The sequence below is a fragment of the Dromiciops gliroides genome, chromosome 2 (assembly GCF_019393635.1).
Source record: "Dromiciops gliroides isolate mDroGli1 chromosome 2, mDroGli1.pri, whole genome shotgun sequence".
Lineage (NCBI taxonomy): Eukaryota > Metazoa > Chordata > Mammalia > Microbiotheria > Microbiotheriidae > Dromiciops > Dromiciops gliroides.
The window spans coordinates 136,357,785-136,378,947 of NC_057862.1; the positions used below are offsets into that span (position 1 = coordinate 136,357,785).

General features: G+C 36.5%; 1 protein-coding gene across 1 annotated transcript in view; it reads left to right on the forward strand.

The window, feature by feature from the left end:
* The window catches only part of MEF2A (myocyte enhancer factor 2A), a 224,415-nt gene that overhangs the window by 23,536 nt on the left and 179,716 nt on the right, over positions 1 to 21,163 (forward strand). The window contains 1 exon segment of the mRNA XM_043982784.1: positions 19,941 to 20,061. The gene's annotated coding sequence lies outside the window, so the exon portion shown is untranslated.

The window sequence follows — 21,163 nt, forward strand, 5'->3', positions numbered from 1 at the left end:
GGCCTTGCTTTCAAGGAGTTCCATTCTGAACTGGTCAAAATAGGGAAGGATACAAAAAGGGTCGACAACACATAATGTTTCATTACTCATGACACATTATATTTTTTATTTTATTTTATTTTTTTTGGTGAGGCAATTGGGGTAGTGACTTGCCCAGGGTCACACAGCTAGTAACTGTTAAGTGTCTGAGGCTGGATTTGAACTCGGTCCTCCTGAACTCCAGGGCCGGTGCTCTATCCGCTGCGCTACCTAGCTGCCCCTTACATTATCTTTTTATAAAAATATCTACTGAACTGGAAGACATGTTTGATTGTAAACAGCAAAAGTATTTTTAAAACTATTCTAAATTGAATAATAGTATATTTTGGGGATCCACATAGCTTTCTAGTAGTATACAAAAAGCAGTATACCGCTCACATTAGCACCCTTGTTGATTTTCATTGTTTTTTGATAGTTTTCATCTACTTTGTTCAGAATTCTGTCCAAGATGTTAGGGGAGACACAAAGTTGAGATAATATACTGTCCCTGCTCTCAAGTAGTTTATAGTTCAATTGATAAGATACCCAAATTGATAAAAAATAGTGGATATTATTACCTAAGTACATTAGAAAGCTACAACAACAAAGGATTCTGTGAGATTGGGAGGAAGGATATTACTTACCTGGGGCATCAGGGATGATTTCCTAGAAGAGGATGCTCACAGAAAATATTATCTATTTTCCTTGAGCAAAGTATGAAGTGAAGCTTTCTGTTATGATTGTGGAGGGAGAGAGTGCATTGGAGGCTTGAAGAGAGAAGGGCCTATTTAGAATAACTCCTGAATGAAATGAAAATGAACTAGGAAGGAAATAAAGGATTGCCTTGCAATAGTGAGGGCCCAGTAAGATTAGATCAAACAGGGGCGGCTAGGTGGCGAGGGGGATAAAGCACCGGCCCCTGGATTCAGGAGTTCCTGAGTTCAAATCGCGGCCTCAGACACATGACACTTACTGGCTGAGTGACCTCCTGGGCAAGTCACTTAACCCCATTGCCCCGTTTAAAAAAAAAAAAGATTAGATAAAACAAATTCATAGTGATGACTTCATCAACTTCCTTTGAGTTTCATTAGCAGCTCTGAGAATGGCTTCCAGATCCATATGTGCAGCCCTAGTTTTATTCCCAAGCATCACCAACTACCTGTTACACATTTCAAACTGGATGTCTTACAGGCATCTTCACTTTAACATGTCTCAAAAAGATTTCATTATTTTCCTCCCAACCCCACCCATTAATCTCTATTCTGAACTTCCCTTTTTCTGTCTAGGACATCTCCATCCTTCTAGTCACATAGGTTCACAGACTTGGAGTTGTTTTTAACTTCTCACTTTTATACTGTGTATATCCAAGCTGCTGCCAAGTTTTATTGATTTTGCCACCATATCATCTCTTGAGTCTGTCCCCTTCTCTCTCTCTCTTTTTAAAAATAATAAACATTTTTATTTATAGTTTTGGGTTCCAGTTTTTATCCGTCTTTCCATCCCTCCCTGGCCCCCTCCCTGAGGCATCAAACAATCAAATGTGGATTATGCATGTATGATTATTTTAAACATTACCATATTTGTCATTTTGTACAAGAAAACTTGAATTAAAAAAAATGAAAGAAAGTGAAAAATAGGCATTGCTTCAGTCTGTTCCATCAATATATCAGTTCTTTCCTAGGAGGTGGATAGTATGTTTCATCAATAGTCCTTTGGAATTGTCTTGGATCATTGTATTGCTGAGAATAGTTGTCATTCATAGTTCTTCATCAAACAATATTGCTATCTCTGTGTACAATGTTCTCTTGGTTCTGCTCACTTCACAATACATCATTTCATACATGTCTTTCCATGCCTTTCTGAAGTCATCCTGCTTGTCATTTCTTATAGTACAATAATATTCTATCACCATCATATACCACAGTTTGTTTAGCCATTCCTCAATTGAAGGGCATTCCTTTTGATTTCCAATATTAGCTACCCACAAAAAGAGCTGCTAGACGTACTTTTGTACAGATATTTTTGGGGATGTCTTTGGGATATAAACCCAGCAGTGGTATTGCTGGATCAAAGGGTATGCACAGTTCTATAGCCTTTGTGCATAGTTCCAAATTGCTCTCCAGAATGGTCGGATCTTTTCACAACTCCACCAACAATGGATTAGTGTCCCAGTTTTCGCACATTCCCTCCAACATCCAAAATTTTCCGTTTTTGTTATATTTGCCACTTTGATAGGTGTGAGGTGATGCCTGAGAGTTGTTTTAATTTGTATTTCCCTGATCAGTTGTGATCTAGAGCATTTTTATATGACTATAGATAGCTTTGATTTCTTTGTCTGAAAACTGTCTGTTCATATCCTTTGACCATTTATCAATTGCGGATGTCCCCTTCACTCTTACTGCAAACACCCTATTCAGTTCCTCATTACCTTTCACCTCGCCTATTGAAAAGCCCTCTTAATTGGGCTTCCTTAACTCAAGTCCATCTTGCTTATAGCTGAAAAAGTGATTTTCTTTTAAAGTATAAGTTTGACCGTGGAGACTAACTTCGCTGGCTCTCTATTTCCTCTAAGATGAAACTAAAGCTCTTCTCGTTGGCATTTTAGGCCCTTCACAATCTAGCTCCAACCTATTTTTCCAGATTCTTCTTTGCAGTCTTTGGTCTAGCCAAACTGATATCCTTCCTGCTTTTCATACAGGACATTTCATTTCCCACCTCTCCATTTCTTTGCACTATATAGGGTTTGTGCCTGTCATGCATTACTTCCTCACCTCTGTCTCCTATGATCTCTAGTTTTCTTCAGAGCTTAGTTCATATGCTACTTTCTACATGAGGCTTTTTCTACTGTCCTCAGTTATTGATACCTTTACTATCAAATTACCTTGCATTTGTTTTGTATATATTTATTATATATTGTAACGATTGGAATGACGCCACCTGCTGGAGACTTACTGTAGAAGAGTTCTGCCCATGAAGTGAAGGTCTTTGAGGGCAAGACCAGGAGTCTTTTCTTTGGCATCAGGAAGTGACGCCAGCTAGTGGGAGGAGGAAGGAAGAGACTGGCGCTCAGTCTCGGACTCTCTTGCCTTTGGACTCTGGTGGAGAGCGGAGCTAGAAATGTGCTCTCCCTTTAATAGATAGGAATCTAGGCCTTTCTCTCTTTCTTTACCAAATTCTTGTTTTCCTTAATAAATGCTTAAAAGCCTAACTCTTGCTAAAGCTTATAATTTATTGGCGACTACTCATTAGATATTTTAGACAGACTAGCTAGAATTTTAGCCCTTAACAATATTCAAGGGAGTTATGTTGTCTCCTCTAATATAAAATAAGTGCCTTGGTGTTCTCTCTGAATTCTATCATCAGAGTCATTGAGGGAATCTATTTAGATCTGTTAGGACCTGATAATCTTAAGAGAATAATGCCAAGAGAGAGGAAGAGAAGTGGAGGGGAGAGGAAGGGAGGAAAGGAAAGTAAGGGGAAAATGTCTCACATATCGAAGGTGTACACATAGAAATCTGTACAGATGAGAAGGGGTAATGGGGAGCTGCTAACAATTGATATTTACTCTTATCTGAACTGGTCGAAAGACAAGTTAAAAAAAAAAGTTGGATATAGGAAAACATTTCAGTCAAAAGAGAAATGAGAGGAAAAGGGGAGAAAAGTAAAAAGGGGGTTAGAAGCAAGGTAGATTTAAGAAGGGATTAATTATGAGCAAAAGAAACTTAAAGATGTACAAGAATATTCATAGCTCTTCTTAAAGTGGCAAAGAATGGGAATTTGAGGGAGAACCCATAAATTGGGGAATGACTGAACAAATTAGAGTATATAAATGTGATGAAATATTATTGTGCTGTAAAAAATAATGAAGGAGGATGGTTTCAAAGAAACCTGGAAGATTTGTATTAATTGATGCAGAGTAAAGTGAACAGAACCAGGAGAACAATTTATACAATGAAAACAATATGGTGAAAACAAATAACTTTGAAAGAATTCAGAATTTTGACCAACAGTAAGTACAGAGTATTATGATGGAATATGCGTCCACCTCCTGATAGAAGAGGGAAAGACTCAGAGTATAGAATGAGTCATGGTTCATGTCATATTTCCCTTAGTTAATATATGATCTAATTCTTATATAAGCACATACTCATCCTATGCACATATTCCACTATCACATATTAAATGAAAATCCCAGATCATGAACGGAGTAATACATAAGCTCATATCCCTTATCAGCAAAAAGTCCTGAATCTGTCAGACTGGGATTCCCTTTAGTATTACTCCTGTAGACTAGAGCTGAGTCACACTGTGTTCTTTCTCATGTTTGATTCCTCTGCCACCAAATCAGTTCTTCAGAAGATGCTCTGACTCTGCTCTCTTCATATAGTAGGGAGTAAAGTCACTGTGGATTGTCGCATTTATGACTTTTGTGAAGAACTGTGTTAGCAGTTTAGTGTAGAGACCTAGGATGGAGGCTGTGACATAAAGAATGGGGAAAGATTGAAGTAGGAATGGATTTTGTTTCACCTTGTATTTTATAGCCTTATGGCGGTGGGAGGAAGTAGGATGTGTTTTTAGAATGGTAAAAGATGGGGGGGAAAGAGTAAAGGTAGCCAGCCAAATTTAAATTAGGATGGGTTCTAAGTTGTTACTGGTAGCAACTTGTGACCCTTTTCTTTTTCAGCAGCAATTTGAAGTACATATCTGGAAGCCATATCTAGGACAAATTATGCTATTCTGCTTGATATAGTAATAAGTACCTGAGATAGAAGGGCCATACTTTTAAATTTTCTTTTCTCCACTGTATATCTGTAAAAACACCAAGCCAGGTTTACCCATCAATGGCTGGCTTTTTAAGTAGTATTTAATTTGGGTGACTTACTAAGTCCTCTTAAATACTTCACTGAAGTATAATCAAGAAAAGTAAATGATTGATGTAAGGTTTTTTCTTCTTAGGGAATTGGGGAAGAAACAGACACATCCTAAGTACCTAAAAAGTTGGAAGAAGCATAGTAAAAGTCTCCTTCATAGTTCTACCATGTTTACAGTCAGCTATTGGAGATCAAATAGAAATGCTGTGAAGAACTGGTTTTTTCTTGTGTGGGAATCTTGCTTGGGATCTGCCATTGGGGTACATAAAGTTTTTTTTGTACTTTATTCTCTGGCAGAGAAATGGGACTTAAATGGGTAACTTGGTACATATGCGTCTTAAATAATAACTTTCTCTCAAATTTCCTTTTTGGGATGAGGGTCTCTTTTTTATTGGCTCTTGTTCATTATTTCTTTTTGGTTTCTCCAGAAATTAGGGTGCTTGATAGAATGGGAAAGTATAGTCTCTCTCATGCAAACCTTAAACTTCTTTCTCATGGGGATCCTAAATTATGCAGTAACCCATATACTCAGTTGTCAGAGTCAAACTAAAGGATTTTTATGTGCTTTCATGTTAAATTCAAGCATTGTGCCCTGTTTAAAAAAAAAAACTATACAACTGTGTTCTGCCCACTTGTTGCTTCATTTTATCCTATATCCTACTTTACCCCTTGTTTTTTTTCCCCCCTCTCAAATTTGTGTCATCTTTCTTGTTAAGGAACACTAAGTTAGAGCTGAGATTTCTAAAATGGGAGGCAGGCTTCTCTTAAGGGTGGAGTACTGGGTGGTAGGAGGGGAAGGGGGTGAAGCTATGTGGCAACATCTTTTTTGTGGTTCTTTGCTCTCTTGGAATCTAGAAAGTCCTCTGCTTTAACAGTTGTTGATTCCTTTTCCTTTGCCTTGCGGTATTTATTCATGGATATCTGGACTTTTGTTGGGTGATCTGGAGACCATATTCCCTCACTGGTTTATTTTTCTTGTGTTCAAGATCTTTTGCTTTACTTTTGAAATATTTAATAATTTTAGTCTTTCCCCTTATAGTCCCCTATTAATCACTTTTTTACTCCTTCCCTCTTGATAGTAGTTTTCTGCTGGCTAAAACTTTAAACTATCTCCACTTCTTCCTATGCTGGGGAATTCATATTTTGCAACTCTGGTCTTTGCGTCTAGTGACTTCTGGGAGATCAGACCTAGTCACATTTGCATTTCAGTCACCTCTTTTTTTCAGGACTGCTGGAGCAGTACACAGAAGTTGGCATTCTTCCCCAGTCCTCTTTTCCTTGCTTCTCTCACTGATCACTTTTCCACTTATAGTATATTGCCACATTGCAGTTCTGGTCAGAGCAGTCTTCTAGTTTTTGGCTCTCCCAGGCAGAGAGAAAATAGTGAAGGCAGAGTTGCATAGGTCAGCTTGTATAGCCATGTCAGAACATGGTGGCTGATTGGGGAGGGGATGTGAGGATTGCATTAGGGATTAGCACTTCTCTGCTGTTAGTTCATTGGGTTTTTGCCTCATTAGAGTTCTTGGTATCTTAGGCCACTCATATCAAACTCAAATAAAAAGGGTTATTGATTTATAAAACCACAAATTAACATTATCCGTGTTTTATGTTTTTATTTATTTGCCAGGTATTTGTACCCCCCAGGTTGTGAGTTTGAGCATTCTTCTCATCTACTAATTTAGTAATCCTGCCAAAAGAGAGAATGAGGTTAGCTTGGCATGACCTATTCTTGAAGTAGTTGTGCTGGCTTTTCATCATATTATTAAATTTTAAAATGTGCACCAGTTGTCTAATGATTCATTCTAGATTTTCCCTAGGAAAAGAAATTAAGATCAGTAGCCTATAGTTTGCAGACTGTTATTTTTCATTTTTTGAGATTCAAGGTATTCTAGCACCTTCTCTGTTAAAGGAGGGCCTGATACCAACACCTTTTTAGCTTAGGTTTGATTTTGGGATGTAACAAGACACTCTTATGTCTCCTGTAATGAACAGTTAACAAAAGGTTTACTTTGCTTTGACTTAGCAAGAATATGCAACAAGGGATACAATGGCACTTGGCTTCTAAACACGTGGGTGTCTTGCATCTTTCTGATCAGCAGGGCATGTTAGAGTTACTTGTGTGGTCTTCAGGATCCACCAAGTGGTGCCCCCCAACCCCATCCCAGCCCCCCTTTGACTTCAGGTGCATTGGATCTGTCATGCACTTAGTTCACCAGGAAGCTGCTTCAGGGGAGTCAGGAATGAATCACGGGGAGAGCCTTGCTGTCTTTTAGAGAAAACTATTCCCTGTTGCAGGAGGAGAAGGGAATCCTGGTAGATATTGGTCCTATCACACTCTTGTATTTTCCATGATTTTTCAGATACTATTGATAGTGATTCAACAGTCACATTTGCAAGTTTTCAGAATCAAAGGATATATATTATTTGATCTAGGTGATTTGAGCACCATTTACAACAGACCTTTTCTGGTCCAGCAGCATGTTGATGCCCCTCCCCCTATAGCACACATATATGTATACATATATGTATTTATGTGTGTAATATATGTGTATATCTACATATTTATATAGCACATGTATATGTCTTCTTCAATATAGTGTTTTTGAAGTCAAGGCTTCACTTTTCTTTGTATTCCCATCATCTAGCACAATGTTTGGCATGTTATTAGGCTCTTAATAAATGCTTGTCAATTGATTTTATTCTGAAATACTTTTCAGAAATTAAATGCAGAAAGGAGAAATATTAGAGCATCTATATTCCAAGTAGCTGTATTTTTGTTGAGTTATGATCATAGGATCATAAATTTAGATCTGAAAGAGAATGTTTAATAAAAGGAAAGTGAAGAGCTGAGATTAATGAATGTAGGTTGGGATTGATAAAGGCCAATTTCATAGTAGTTTATGTTAGATATTGGAATGAAATGAGGTGGTTGACAGTCTTTCCACAGTTAACAAAGGGGAGTTTTACTTATCCATAGTAGGAGGATATTCAACAAGTGTATACATTAAGGACACTATGCATTGATTGAGCTGAGTGATACTCCTTTGAGTTGCCCATAGCAGCTAGCAAAGCATCCAAGAGCACCTAGCTAGAGCTGCTCACATCTGTTTTGTGCTCAAGTAACCAGGGAGCTTCTATGTACTCTATATTGTTTCAGTTAATTGTTTTGATGTAGTTTACTGTATAATTAACTTAGGAAACCACTTATGAAACTACAAATGCTGTCAACAAATATTACTCTCTTAGTACACTATTCTCATTAAAAATTTTATAGCTGAAAAAGAAGGTAGGAGACTATAATTGTTATGTTCTCTTGGTAGTCTGTTTTCAGTATTATTAGGTGCCTAGAGTTTTGCATGTGTCTGTATGTGTTTTAATTTCAGTTCACTGCTGTTTTTCCCACTTTCAGAGACCTATTATTAGTCAAGCCCTCAATGTCTTCACATTTGCATTGCTTCTAGCATGGGTAGCCCTTTACGCACACTTGATCTAATCAGAGTTTTTTTTCCCCCTGCTTTTGTTCTCTTGATTCATTTGTACCTTTGCTGGAAGCACAATCTAGGACTGCCTCTGTGGTGAATTGTACTTGAAAGTGATGTTTGTTTAAAATATTTTTTCTATGACTATTCTCTTTGTTTTCACATTTTAGTCCTTCATTGCTCTCATCATAAGCTTCTTATATACTGTTTTTACTCCATACTCTTTCTATTTTATGCTGATACTGTTCAAAATCTTCCAGTCTCCTGATTCAAGTCTTTTGTGGATGAGTTTATGTTCTAAACTGGTGTTGTACTTGACTACCATTTCTTTCCTCTTGGCAATTAAGTCAGTTATTTGTTGACTTAGGCGCTTTTTAGACACTTGAGTTTTTGTTCTAGTAATTGATTTATATCAATTAAACTTCTGTGTGAAGTTAATGTAGTTGAGGTTTGCCTTTTTCCCATCCATATTCTATTTTTCTTCATCAATAACTTGTTTAAACTGGTCAGTATTGAGTTGTTTTAATTGCATGCCTTAAATTCACCCTTTGCAACATATCTTCTATGTGGCCACTTCTCTCCTTTAATACTGTCAGTACCCTAATACAGGCCATCATCGTAAACTTATGTATAGACACTATTGCAAGAGCTTCCTGGTTGGCCTCTCTGCCTCATAACTTTCCCCCATTCCTATTAGGTATCAAAGTGATCTTCCTTAATACATGTTTGACCTATTCATTTAACTTCAGTGGCTCCCTATTATCTCCAAGATCAAATATAAAATCCTCCTTTTGGCTTTTAAATCCCTTCATAATATGACCTCTTCCTACCCTTCCAGTATTCTTACTTTCCTCCACATATTCTATGATCAGTGACACTGTCCTACTTGCTGTGCCTTGTACATGATACTCTATCTTTAAAACAAGGCCATTCTTGGGGGCAGCTTGGTGGCCCACTGGATGAAGCACCAGCCCTGGATTCAGGAGGACCTGAGTTCAGATCTGGCCTCAGACACTTGACAGTTACTGGCTGTGTGACCCTGGGAAAGTCACTTAACCTTCACTGCCCCACAAAAACCAAACAAACAAAACCAAGGTCATTCTTACTCTCTGTACCCCGTACCTGGAATTCTCTATCCTCATCTCCACCTCCTGGTTGCCTTTGAGTGTCAGCTAAATCTCTGGTTTCTGCAAGAAATTCATCATCCTAAATGCTAGTGCCTTTTTCCTGAGATTAGCTTCAGTTTATTCTTTTTGTAAGGGCAGCTAAGTGGTAAAGTGCTTGGCCTGCAGTCAGGAAGACTCATCTTCCTGAATTCAAATTTGGCCTCAAACACTTACTAGCTGTGTGACCCTGGGCAAGTCACTTAACCCTGTTTGCATCAGTTTCTCGTTTGTAAAATGAGTTCATGAAGGACGTGGCAAACCATCCCAGTATCTCTGCCAAGAAAGCCCCAAATGGGGTTATGAAACACAACTGAAAAATGACTCAACAACATGATTATTTCATCTGTTTTTGAAAGAAAAGAAAAGAATTCAGTAAGCAGCAATGTGAGGAACATAAGCCAATCCATAGGGGGTTGAGTATGTGGTGAGGAAAAAGAAGACAGCAAATGCAGAATATTCTTCTTAGAATTTTAGCAGTTGAAGGAGAGAGAGAGAGAAAGAAAGCTGTAACTTAGCCCTTTTGCCTTAACAATCAGTGAGCATTTCACTCAGTAAGTATTTATTTACTATGTGGCAGACTCTATGCTTGGTGCTGATGATACAAATATAGTAAATTAAATAATTCTTCCTGGCATGTACTTTATATTCCTTACATGTTCTACATCCATTATTATTTATTACTCCCCATTCTGTACCTGTGCTTAGTCTGTTCATATGCATGGAAGGTCTTCCAAATCTCTACAACAACATACTTATGAAGTCCTAGCCACTTTGTCTTTTCCTTATTTAGTGATTACCTATCCTTAAGTTGGGAGTGATAGCTACTTTAGTTAATTTCGTATCACACTATCTACTTAGAATTCTAATGTTAGTTGTGTTTATTAATGTATAAAGCTTTTCTCTCTTTTCTGTATTGGAATTTTTTAATACCTTTAGCATTGCTACCTTTTCATCTCCAGTGCTTTTATGCCTTATACACAGCAGGGTGTTTGAATTAGGATCCTTACTGTAGAGAGCCTTAAAAAATTAACAATTTTACTTAGGAGGAAATTTATTTTTTAAATGTAGATGTCAGATCATTGTCATATTTTATCTTTATATCCCTAGTGCATTCCTAGACCCCTTAGACTGTGAGCGTTCTTTGAAGGCAGGAACTGTCTTTTGCCTCTTTTTGTATTCCCAGCACTTAGCAAAGTGTATAGAACATAATAAGTGCTTAATAAATTTATTGATTGATAGTACATAGCACTGTTTCCTGCATACAGTAGGTACCTACTGAATAGTTGAATTGATTGAAAATATATTTGTTTACTGTGAAGAAAAGAGCCCTTTTGGTTGTGAGGTAATTTCCCAAGTTATCTTGATAATAAGTAGGAGAACCAAATTCAGAATTCAAGTCCTATACTACAGATCCTGTACTATTTTCAGTCTTCTGAGTTGTCTTAAGAGAAATCCTGTATAAAATTCGTTTTAGTCCATTGTGATGAAAGGGAACATAGTATATAATGCAAAGAAAACTGGTCTGGAAGTTAAAAGGTTTTAGTCCCATATTTGACATTTAGTTGTCCATCTGATTTTTTTGGGAAGTCACTTCTTTCTGAGACTCACTTCCCTTATCTGTAAAATGAAGGGTTTGGACTAGATCTTTACAGTTCTTTGAAAGGTCTGACATGCAGTAATTGGAATTTTTAAAGGTTTGACATCATCAAAAGTAGTTTCCTGATCAGAATAATACTTGCCAGTGGAAAAGGCTTTCTTACGTGAGTTATGACTCCACAAAAAACTCATGGAACAAATGTATCCTTTTCCATAGCATTCCACATTGATTGTTATAGTTTTTTTTATGTGTTCTACCACCATTATTTTTTATCTTATTTGTATTTAATATGCTTGGATCTCCTAGAAATTTCTCATTAATTAGATATCATGTTAAAATTTAGTTGTCTAGTGAGATTTTGTTGATCACTAAAGTTCAGCAGGACTGCTATATTCATTAGCAAATTTCAAAGAAGGTAGGAATGGAGAGGGGGGAATATGCTGAGTGAGTCATAAGTTGGATTTAAAGTTAGAGGAGGTTACAAACCACTCCAGTATCTCTGCCAAGAAAACCCCAAATGGGGTCACAAAGAGTTGGACATAACTAAAAAACTACTAAATGATGATAACTGATAGTCTTACTTGAAAATTTGAAATGAGGGAACATTGGTGACCCATGAGCATTTCCTGATTTTTCTTCTGCTGCAGAATGGAATGGAATAAGAAGTTACAGGTTTGTAATCATATGTCAACGGTAGCAAACAAGAATGTTGGAAACCCCTTGGGACGAATTTACTTTTTGGATTATCCAGGTCTCTTATTCCTGCTTTTGGGTCTGACCTTTGATTAGTGTAGATACCAGTGTGCCACCTTCTCAGTAACTTCTCATTTTAGAGTGTTGCTTGGTTCACCAAGAACTTAAGTAAGCCACCTAGTATTACATAATCAGCATGCATTCAGGATAGAACTTGGAGGCCAGTTCTCTATCCATTATACCATGTTACCTCTCATTACTCATTAGTTTCTCTAAAGAAGGGTGTACAGGAGACTTAAATGTGTCGCTCATCTCTCTCAGCTTTTTTGTGTGCTTGAATTTTTAAAAAATATAATTTGGTAGAAGTTTTGCAACTTGGCTAAATTTGTGATCTGTAGAACACTATTCATGAGGTTCCTGATACTCATTAATTACCATGGAAAATTGAAATTTGATATTAGTGACTTTCTGGATTAGGAGAAAATATTGTTAAAAATAAATTTATATTAATGATATTGATCTTTATTCCAGCATATATTGAACATGAATAAGTGATGATAAAATATTTTCATTACAAATTTTTTTTTTCAAATACCTACATAATGTCTCTCCTTAGATATTTAACAGATGTGTGACCTTGAGCAAGTTACTTACCTATCTTTGGCTTCAGTTTCCTTATCTTTAAAATGAGAAGCTGGGGGGGGGGGCGGGCAGCTAGGTGGCGCAGTGGATAGAGCACCGGCCTTGGAGTCAGGAGTACCTGGGTTCAAATCCAGCCTCAGACACTTACTAGCTGTGTGACTCTGGGCAAGTCACTTAACCCCAGTTGCCTCACTTAAAAAAAAAATGAGAAGCTTGGGCTTCATGGGCTTATAAGGTTTTTTACTATGAGTGTGATTATTTTGATACTATATTGTTAACATAAATGTAAACAAAAGTGACTTCAATCACTTATCCCAATTTCCAAACCATTCTTCTCACACTCTGACCATTATCTTCATTTTGTTTCCTTTGAAACCTTGGGCTTGGACTCTGCCTTGGAATCACTCTGGACTCTGATAGGTGAACTGTCACCTTATATAACCATATCTTTAAGCTCAAACCAGACTTCTGTCTCATTTTTCAGCTGCTTTCATGGTCATATATTCAAGCATGCATACCCATGCTATTCTTCCTCTCCCCCCAACTCTTCCAATTTCCCTTTCATGTGATGTCTTCCTCCTAATATTGGAATGTAAGCTTGCTTGTATTTGTATCCTCAGGGCTCAGTAAATTCAGTCTGTCCAACATCTCATAAGTGCATAACAACCTCGAAAAAGGACCCTTGATATATTTACAACATTTATTTTAAAATTTCAACATTGAGCATTTTTTTTGCATAGCATATACAGCCAGTTTTCTTCAGCTTTCAGTAATCATGCTTCCCTGCCACAAATAGATGAGAAGCTTAAGAGTGTCAAAAAGAAACTTGCACATACTATCAGATGGAATACTCCTGAGATGTATGGGGTGGGTGTTTGACTTCTGAGGTCCTTTGAATGTGGTTGATTTTTTTTTTTTTATCAATTAAAGGGTCTTATCTGCATCAGTTTACTGCTACAGGACAATATCCTTTTGTATGGATGGAGGTGGTTGGAAATCTTTATTATATTATAGGTTTTTAATGGCTGACTACTTATTTTTTTGCTGACTTGGGCTTTTTGTTTTTGATCTGTGATTTTGTTGTTCTAGGAACTTCTATTGAAGAAGCTCCCTAAATCAACTGCTTTTCACCTGATAGTTTTAAAGCATTGCTTCTTGCACTTTAAAGTGGGAATGGAACCCAGGTATTCCAGCTCTGAGTCTGGTTCATACACCATACCAGACTACCTCTCACTACCTTGTTTATCATGATTTAGTTGGTGTGAGAAGTGTTTTGTAATTGTGTTCATGGAGTTTGTGGGTTTGTCTTAGCAGGTAAACTCCCAAGTATTTTATATTGTCTACTATCATGATTTAGTTCTTCAAAGGACGTAAAATTAGTAGATAAAGTATACAATATCCCAGTCGAATTATAAAAATACACTGATTTGTTTGCTTCATAAAATTGAGGGTATAGACACAGATCAAAAATAACAAAGCATTTTATGGGGCCAAGTTATGAATACATAAACGAAGAACTATAGATTATCAGTTTTGTTTTATTTTATGTTCTGTCACACATAATGACAAAACTTAAGAACTCATCCTGACATAGAGAAGTTGATTTTCAAATTGATTTTTTTTGAGGCAGTTGGGGTTAAGTGACTTGCCCAGGGTCACACAGCTAATAAGTGTTAAGTGTCTGAGGCTGGATTTGAACTCAGGTCCTCCTGACTCCAGGGCCCGTACTCTATAAACTGAGCCACCTAGCTGCCCCCTTCAAATTGATTTTTTAAAAAAGTACAATTTATGTGGGATTTAATGCTCATGAAAATTAGATTTTTTTTTTATCACTGGTCTTTGAAATAAATGAAAATTACATTTAACTTTTTTTCTGCATTTTTAGCAAAGTAAATCAACTCATTCTAACAGTGAAAGATTTAAAACCCCACTGTTAATCTTTTTTTTTTTTTTGGTGAGGCAATTGGGGTTAAGTGACTTGCCCAGGGTCACGCAGCTAGTAAGTGTTAAGTGTCTGAGGCCGGATTTGAACTCAGGTCCTCCTGAATCCAGGGCCAGTGCTTACTGCATCATCTAGCTTCCCCTATCCCACGTTAATCTTGCAAAAGGGAATCTTAAATTTCTTTTTGAGTCATAGTATTAAAATATTTTAATGCTTATTTAAGGTATAACTAGCACATGTGCCTTGTTATTGCTAGGCTATTTAAAAATTTAATGGTAAAACAAATGGAAAGCTCTCAATTGTAGCACTGGTTCAAATGGAAAATATGAAAAAAATTGTAGAATAGAATTGTCCTAACAAATTTGGCCAGGAATTCAATGTGTATGGTATGTGGACTGACTATATTAATGATCTGTGAATTATTCTTGCCTATTTGGGACTTTCCCAAATTAGAAACTAGATATGTAGGTAGGGGTTTAGATGTAATCCCCGTATCTTTGATCAAATTACAAAGTAATTTATCCTTTTTCACAATTTGTTTGGTGCTGGCCCAGTTCTCTCCATTAGTATGAGTAATGGAGAGGTTTCTTTTTTTTTTTTTAATTAAAATGTTCAGTTAATATATTGCTAATTGATTTATGGAATTATGAAATGGGGCAGGCACACCCAGTACTTTCTGGGAAAGATCATGATGGCAGTGAGGAATAATGCTTCTGTCACACTTAAGGCACAAAGGGTTCAGGGATGAATGGCATAGAAAGTATAGAGATGAATGGCAAAAAGGGTTGGGGTTCAGAGGCAGACTGCATGGGGATGGAATTGGAGGTGGTGGAGGAAGGCAGGCAGCAATGGGAAAGAAAATGGGGAAGGGAAGAAGCAGAGGGTATCACTCTTGTAACCTTGGATTAGAGTTTAGATTACTTGGCAGTATGGGCCACATAGAGATGGCAGAATGCTTGAGGAGTCAGAAATTTTGGGATCTCATTTTTATAGGGTTCTGGTGGAGGGCAGACTAACTTATCCCTGCCACATTGGGGTTAGTTAACATATCCATATCATCTCAAAGTTGTTAGCAACATTTAGTGTTCTTTTGGTCTTACTGTGGATGTGTCAAGCTTATAATTCTTCACAATTTGTTTGGTGCTGGCCTAGTTATCTTCATTAATTTACATATCATATGACCAAAATGTCCTGCTATTAAGGCTTAAATGGCTTCCTCTGATTTAGCATATAGTCCCAGGATATGGTTTTTGATTACTGTATGATATAGTTTGCAAATTATGCTCATTTGATCTTTTGGACAGTCTGTACATGACTTCTAGGTTCCCCTTTGCAATCTTACTGCTTTTGTAACTTTTTTTTGGGGGGGGTGCAGGGCAGTGAGGGTTAAGTGACTTGCCTAGGGTCACAACAGCTAGTGAGTGTCAAATGTCTGAGGACGGATTTTAATTCAGGTCCTCCTGAATCCAGGGCTAGTACATTATCTACTGTGCCACATAGCTGCCCGCTGCTATTGTTACTTTATACAGGCCACTTATAAACTCACTATAATAACTACAAGATGGGAGAAGGTGGTCAGGGAGACCAGAACAAGATAGAATTATCAACTAAAATCTGCTTTTTATATCTCCCTGTTTCACTCCCTACACAGCTGAAAAAGAAAAAGTCCTTTTTACAAATTTATGTAGTTAAGTGAAACAGATTCCCACTTTGGCCATGTATGTGTATGAATGTGTGTGTGTGTGTGTGTGTGTGTGTGTGTGTGTGTGTGTGTGTGTGTGTGTGTGTGTGTATAGCTCAGTCTGCTTTCTCAGTTCATCATCTTTCAGGAAATAGGTGGTATGTTTCAAGATGAGTCCTAGGGAATTTTGATTGGTCATTGGGTTGATGAGAGTTTTTGAGTCTTTCAAAAGCTTTCAAATAATGTTTTTATAATACTGTTGTTGTTATATAATTTGTTTTCCTGGTTTTGCTCATTTTATTCTACATCAGTTCTTCATACAAGTCTTTGCAAGTTTCTCAAGCTGTCCCCTTCATTTCTTTCCCCCCCATAAAATTTATTTATTTATTTAGAATCTTCCCCACCTTACATGTAAAAACAAATTGTAACATCGATTTTTGAAACTTTGTGTTCCAAATTCTCCTCTTTTCTTCCTATCCCCCCATTAAGAACTCAAATAATTCAATATAAGTTATACATGTGCAGTCATGCAAAACATAGCAGACAAAAAAACTTTAGAAAAAGGAACTAACAACAACAAAATATACTTCCATCTGTATTCAGATAACATCAGTTCTTTCTTTGTAGATGGATTGCATTTTTCATAAATCCTTCAGAGTTGTCTTGGATCATTGCATTACTGAAAATAACTAAGTCATTCACAGTAGATCATCTTACAATATTGCTGTTATTTTGTATACAGTGCATTTCACTTTACATGTAAGTCTTTCCAGGTTTTTCTGATTGCATCCTGCTCATGTTTTTATTTATTTATTTAATAGTAAACCACATATATATATATATATATATAGTACTTTGAAAGGAGACTTCCTTACAGAACACCCATGAGGTTGATTATTGCAACAACAATGATAGCTAACATTTATATGGTACCTTATACCTTACCTATGGTAACTTATACCTGACGAAGAATTTTCTTCACAATAGCCTATCAAAGTGTCATCATCTTCATCTTACATTGCTCTTGCCTCTGATTCACTTTTTTCCCCAGTTACTATTGCTAATCATGTTTTCCTCCATCCTGTTTGCTTCCCATGATATTTACTCTATTTTCTATCTTCTTTTACCCTTTTGCTTCTCAAAAATGTTTTGCTTCTGACTGTCCCTGCCCCAATCTGCCCTCCCTTCCTTTACCCCTCCCCACTTATCTTTTTCCCCAAGGGGCAATGTATATTACTATACCCACTTTAGTGTTTATATTATACTCTCTTTGGGCCAATTCTTCCCCTCCACTCTATAAGCTTTTTCTTGCTTCTTTCATGTGAGATACTTTATTCTATTCCACCTCTCCCTTTCTCCCAGTGCAATCCTCTCAGTAAGGTGACACAGGGGACAAAGCACCCACCCTGGACCCAGGAGGACCTGAGCCCAAATCTGGCTTTAGACACAAGACACTCACCCTGGGCATGCCACCCCACCCTGAATGCCCTGCAAAAATACCAAAAACGATAAACAAAAAATAAATGCTTTACAGATATCATCCTTTCATAATCAACTCCTACCTGTGCCCTCTGTCTAAATTTATTCCTTTCAGCTGCCCTAATACTGAGAAAGTTCTTTTGAGTTAGAAGTATCATCTTCCAATGTAGGAATGTAAAAAGTTTAACCTTTTAACCTCCCTCGTGATTTCTTTTTTCTGTTTACCTTTTTATGCTTCTCTAGGGTCTTGCATTTGAAAGTCAAATTTTCTATTTAATTCAGGTCTTTTCTGCATGAATGCCTGAACGTCCTCTTTTTCATTGAAGTCCCATTTTCCCCCCTGAAAGGTTATACTCTGTTTTGCTGGGTAGGTGATTTTGGTTGTAATTCCAGTTCCTTTGCCCTCTGGAATATCATATTCCATGCCCTCCAGTCCTTTAATGTAGAAGCTGCCAGATCTTGTCTTATCCTGACTGTGGCTCCACTGTACTTGAATTGTTTCTTTCTGGCTACTTGCAATATTTTCTCCTTGACCTGGGAGCTCTGGAATTTGGCTATAATATTTCTGGGAGTTTTCATTTTGGGGTCTCTTTCAGGAGGTTATTGGTGGATTCTTTCAATTTCTATTTTACCTTCCACTTCTAGAATATCAGGGCAATTTTCCCTGACAGTCTCTTGGAACATGATGTCTAAGCTCTTTTTTTTAATCATGGTTTTCAGGTAATCCAATAATTTTCAAATTATTTCTCCTGGATCTATTTTCCAGATCAGCTGTTCTTCCAAGGAGATATTTCACATTGCCCTCTAATTTTTCATTCATTTGGATTTGCTTTATTGTGTCTTGGTTTCTCATAAAGTCATTGGCTTCCATTTGTTCAATCCTAATTCTTAAGCAATTATTTTTTTCAGAGAGCTTTTCTATTTGGCTTTTCAAGCTGTTGACTTTTTTTTCATGACTTTCCTACATCACTCTCATTTTTTCCATTTTTTCCTCTACCTTTCTTACTTTATCTTCAAAATCCTTTTTGAGCATGTCTGTGGCCTGAGACCAATTCATATTTTTCTTGGAAGCTTTGGATGTAGGAGCTTTGACTTTATCTACTTTTGAGGGTGTATTTTGATCTTGTTTGTCACCAAAGAAGCTTTCTATTGTCCATGTATTTTTCTGTCGGTTGATTTTGCTGGCCTATTTCTTGATTTTTAACTCCTTAAAGTGGGGTACTGCTTCCAGGATGCACTGTCTCAAGCTTCAGAGGGTCCCAGGTGGTAAGATTTAAGGAGAGGCACATTCTACACTTTCTCATCTGTTGCCCTGTGCTTTGGCCTGTAAATAACCCCAGACCTACTTGCTCTTTAACCCAGAAACAAAAAATCTGTTTTGCTGTGGTTGCTTTAATATTCACATACTAAAACTTCTTTAGCCATTTTTTCAAATAGTTAGTGGACACTCAATTTCCAGTTCTTTACCACCACAAAAAAGAACTACTATAATTATTTTTGTACATATGAATCCTTTTCCTCTGTTTAATTTCTTTTGTGGGTATAGACCCCAAAGTACTGGTATTGCTAAGTCAGTCAGCTTGGTAACATTTTTTAGTCATAGTTTCAACTTGCTTTCCAAAATGGCTAGACCATGAATAAGACAGTTGCCTATTTTAGGAATTTTCCTCTTGGTTTTTATACTTTATGTTGGAATCTTGACTGTTTTGTAGTTCTTTACTTCAAAATTCTGTGTATCAAGATAAAAAATAATTTTTAACAAAAACGTGCTTTATTTAGATACAGTAATGTGATGATGCAAATCATAGAGCAGCTCTAAAATTTTGTTTTAAAAACACAAAAAGAAGACAATGGTAGAGTTCTTAAAATGTGGATTATGAAAAAGAAAGGATTTATAGTGCTTTCACTGATAGTAGAATTCTAGTAGACAGTTGTATTCAACTGACATTCACTTAAATAATGCTAAATCATGAAGTTCAGGGAATGTTTTAGATCTCATATACAAAATATAGTGAAACTTTTCCTGGAATGAGATTATCAAATGTCTTTTAAACTTTTCTTTTTTGGGGTGGGGCAATTGGGGTTAAGTGACTTGCCCAGGGTCACACAGCTAGTAAGTGTCAAGTGTCTGAGGTCGGATTTGAACTCAGGTCCTCCTGAATCCAGGGCTGTTGCTCTATCCACTGCACCACCTAACTGCCCCCGAGACTATCAAATGTCATACATTATTATTAATATTCAGTTGGTTCAAATTTTTGTTTTTAATATCACTTAAACAGACCTTATTTTGGAAAGTAGAAAGTTAGGTTGTTATTATCTTATAAGAAAAGAGAGAGACAAATATTAACTCTTAATTCCCCCCTTCTTTTAAGGTATTGCATTTTAAGAAAGAGTAATCAACAAGAACTTGCTGCAGGGGCTGAACTGAATACACTAATTGCTTACCTTTTTGCTGAGTTTTGTTTATGCAAAAGATTCAACACATCAGTTCTGGTAAGAATTTTTCTTGACTAAATACTATAGAACAAATGGCAATAAAGTCTTATAATATGTTTTAAAAGAAAGACTCCTAAATATGCCTGTGTTATTTTGAGTGGTGGTTCATTTGAAGTCTCCTTTAAGAAAAAGAATACCTAATTTCTATTAATTCCAGAGCACCCTCAGTGAAAGGGATGGGCAGCTTTTGATTAGAGCTTCTATTTTTCTATAGGAGCCATACCCTTTATTTAAATTCAAATTTTTTTTTTTTTGTTTTTTGATTTAAATTTTTTATTCATTTTAAACTTTAATGCAAAATGAGAAAAGAGATAAAAAGGAACAGGTTCACATATACAGCAGAATATGAGAGGATTTAATATAAAACAATAAATTTCAATCTCACAAAATCCTGTGTAATAAATTCTACACATTGTTTTCAAAGAAACCCAGGTTTCTGTGACTCCTTTTAGGTTTTCTTCTCTGCTGTGTACTTTTAATTTAATTTAAATTTTTTCTAACTTAATAAAATAATTTTTTTCCCACTAATTTAATTGGTATGGCATTGATTACATAGATTAGGTAAAATTGTCATTTTTTATTATATTGGCTTTACCTACCCATGAACAATAAATATTTCTCCAATTATTTAAATCTGACTTAATTTGTATAAAGAGTGTTTTATGTTTATGTTCATGTAGTTCATATAGTTCATGTAGTTTATATCTGTTTTGGCTGGTATGTTCTCAGGTATTTTATATTTTCTAGTTATTTTAAATGGTCTGAAACAATGTTGAATAATATTGGTGACACTGTGATGTTTAAAATCTAATGTGTGTCCTTACCTGCCCCCTCAGTTTTTTGGGGGGAACCTAGCTAAGATTTACTGATAAATTCAGCAACAGTTTAGGCTTTTGTTAAAGGGCTAAAATTCTAGCTAAACTGTCTAAAATATCTAATGAGTGGTCACCAATAAATTATAAGTTTTAGCAAGAGTTAGATTTTTAAGTATTTATTAAGGAGAATAAGAATTTGGTAAAGAGAGAAGAAAAGGCCTAGATTCCTATCTATTAAAGGGAGAGCACATTTCTAGCTCCCTTCCCCACAAGCATCCCCAGGA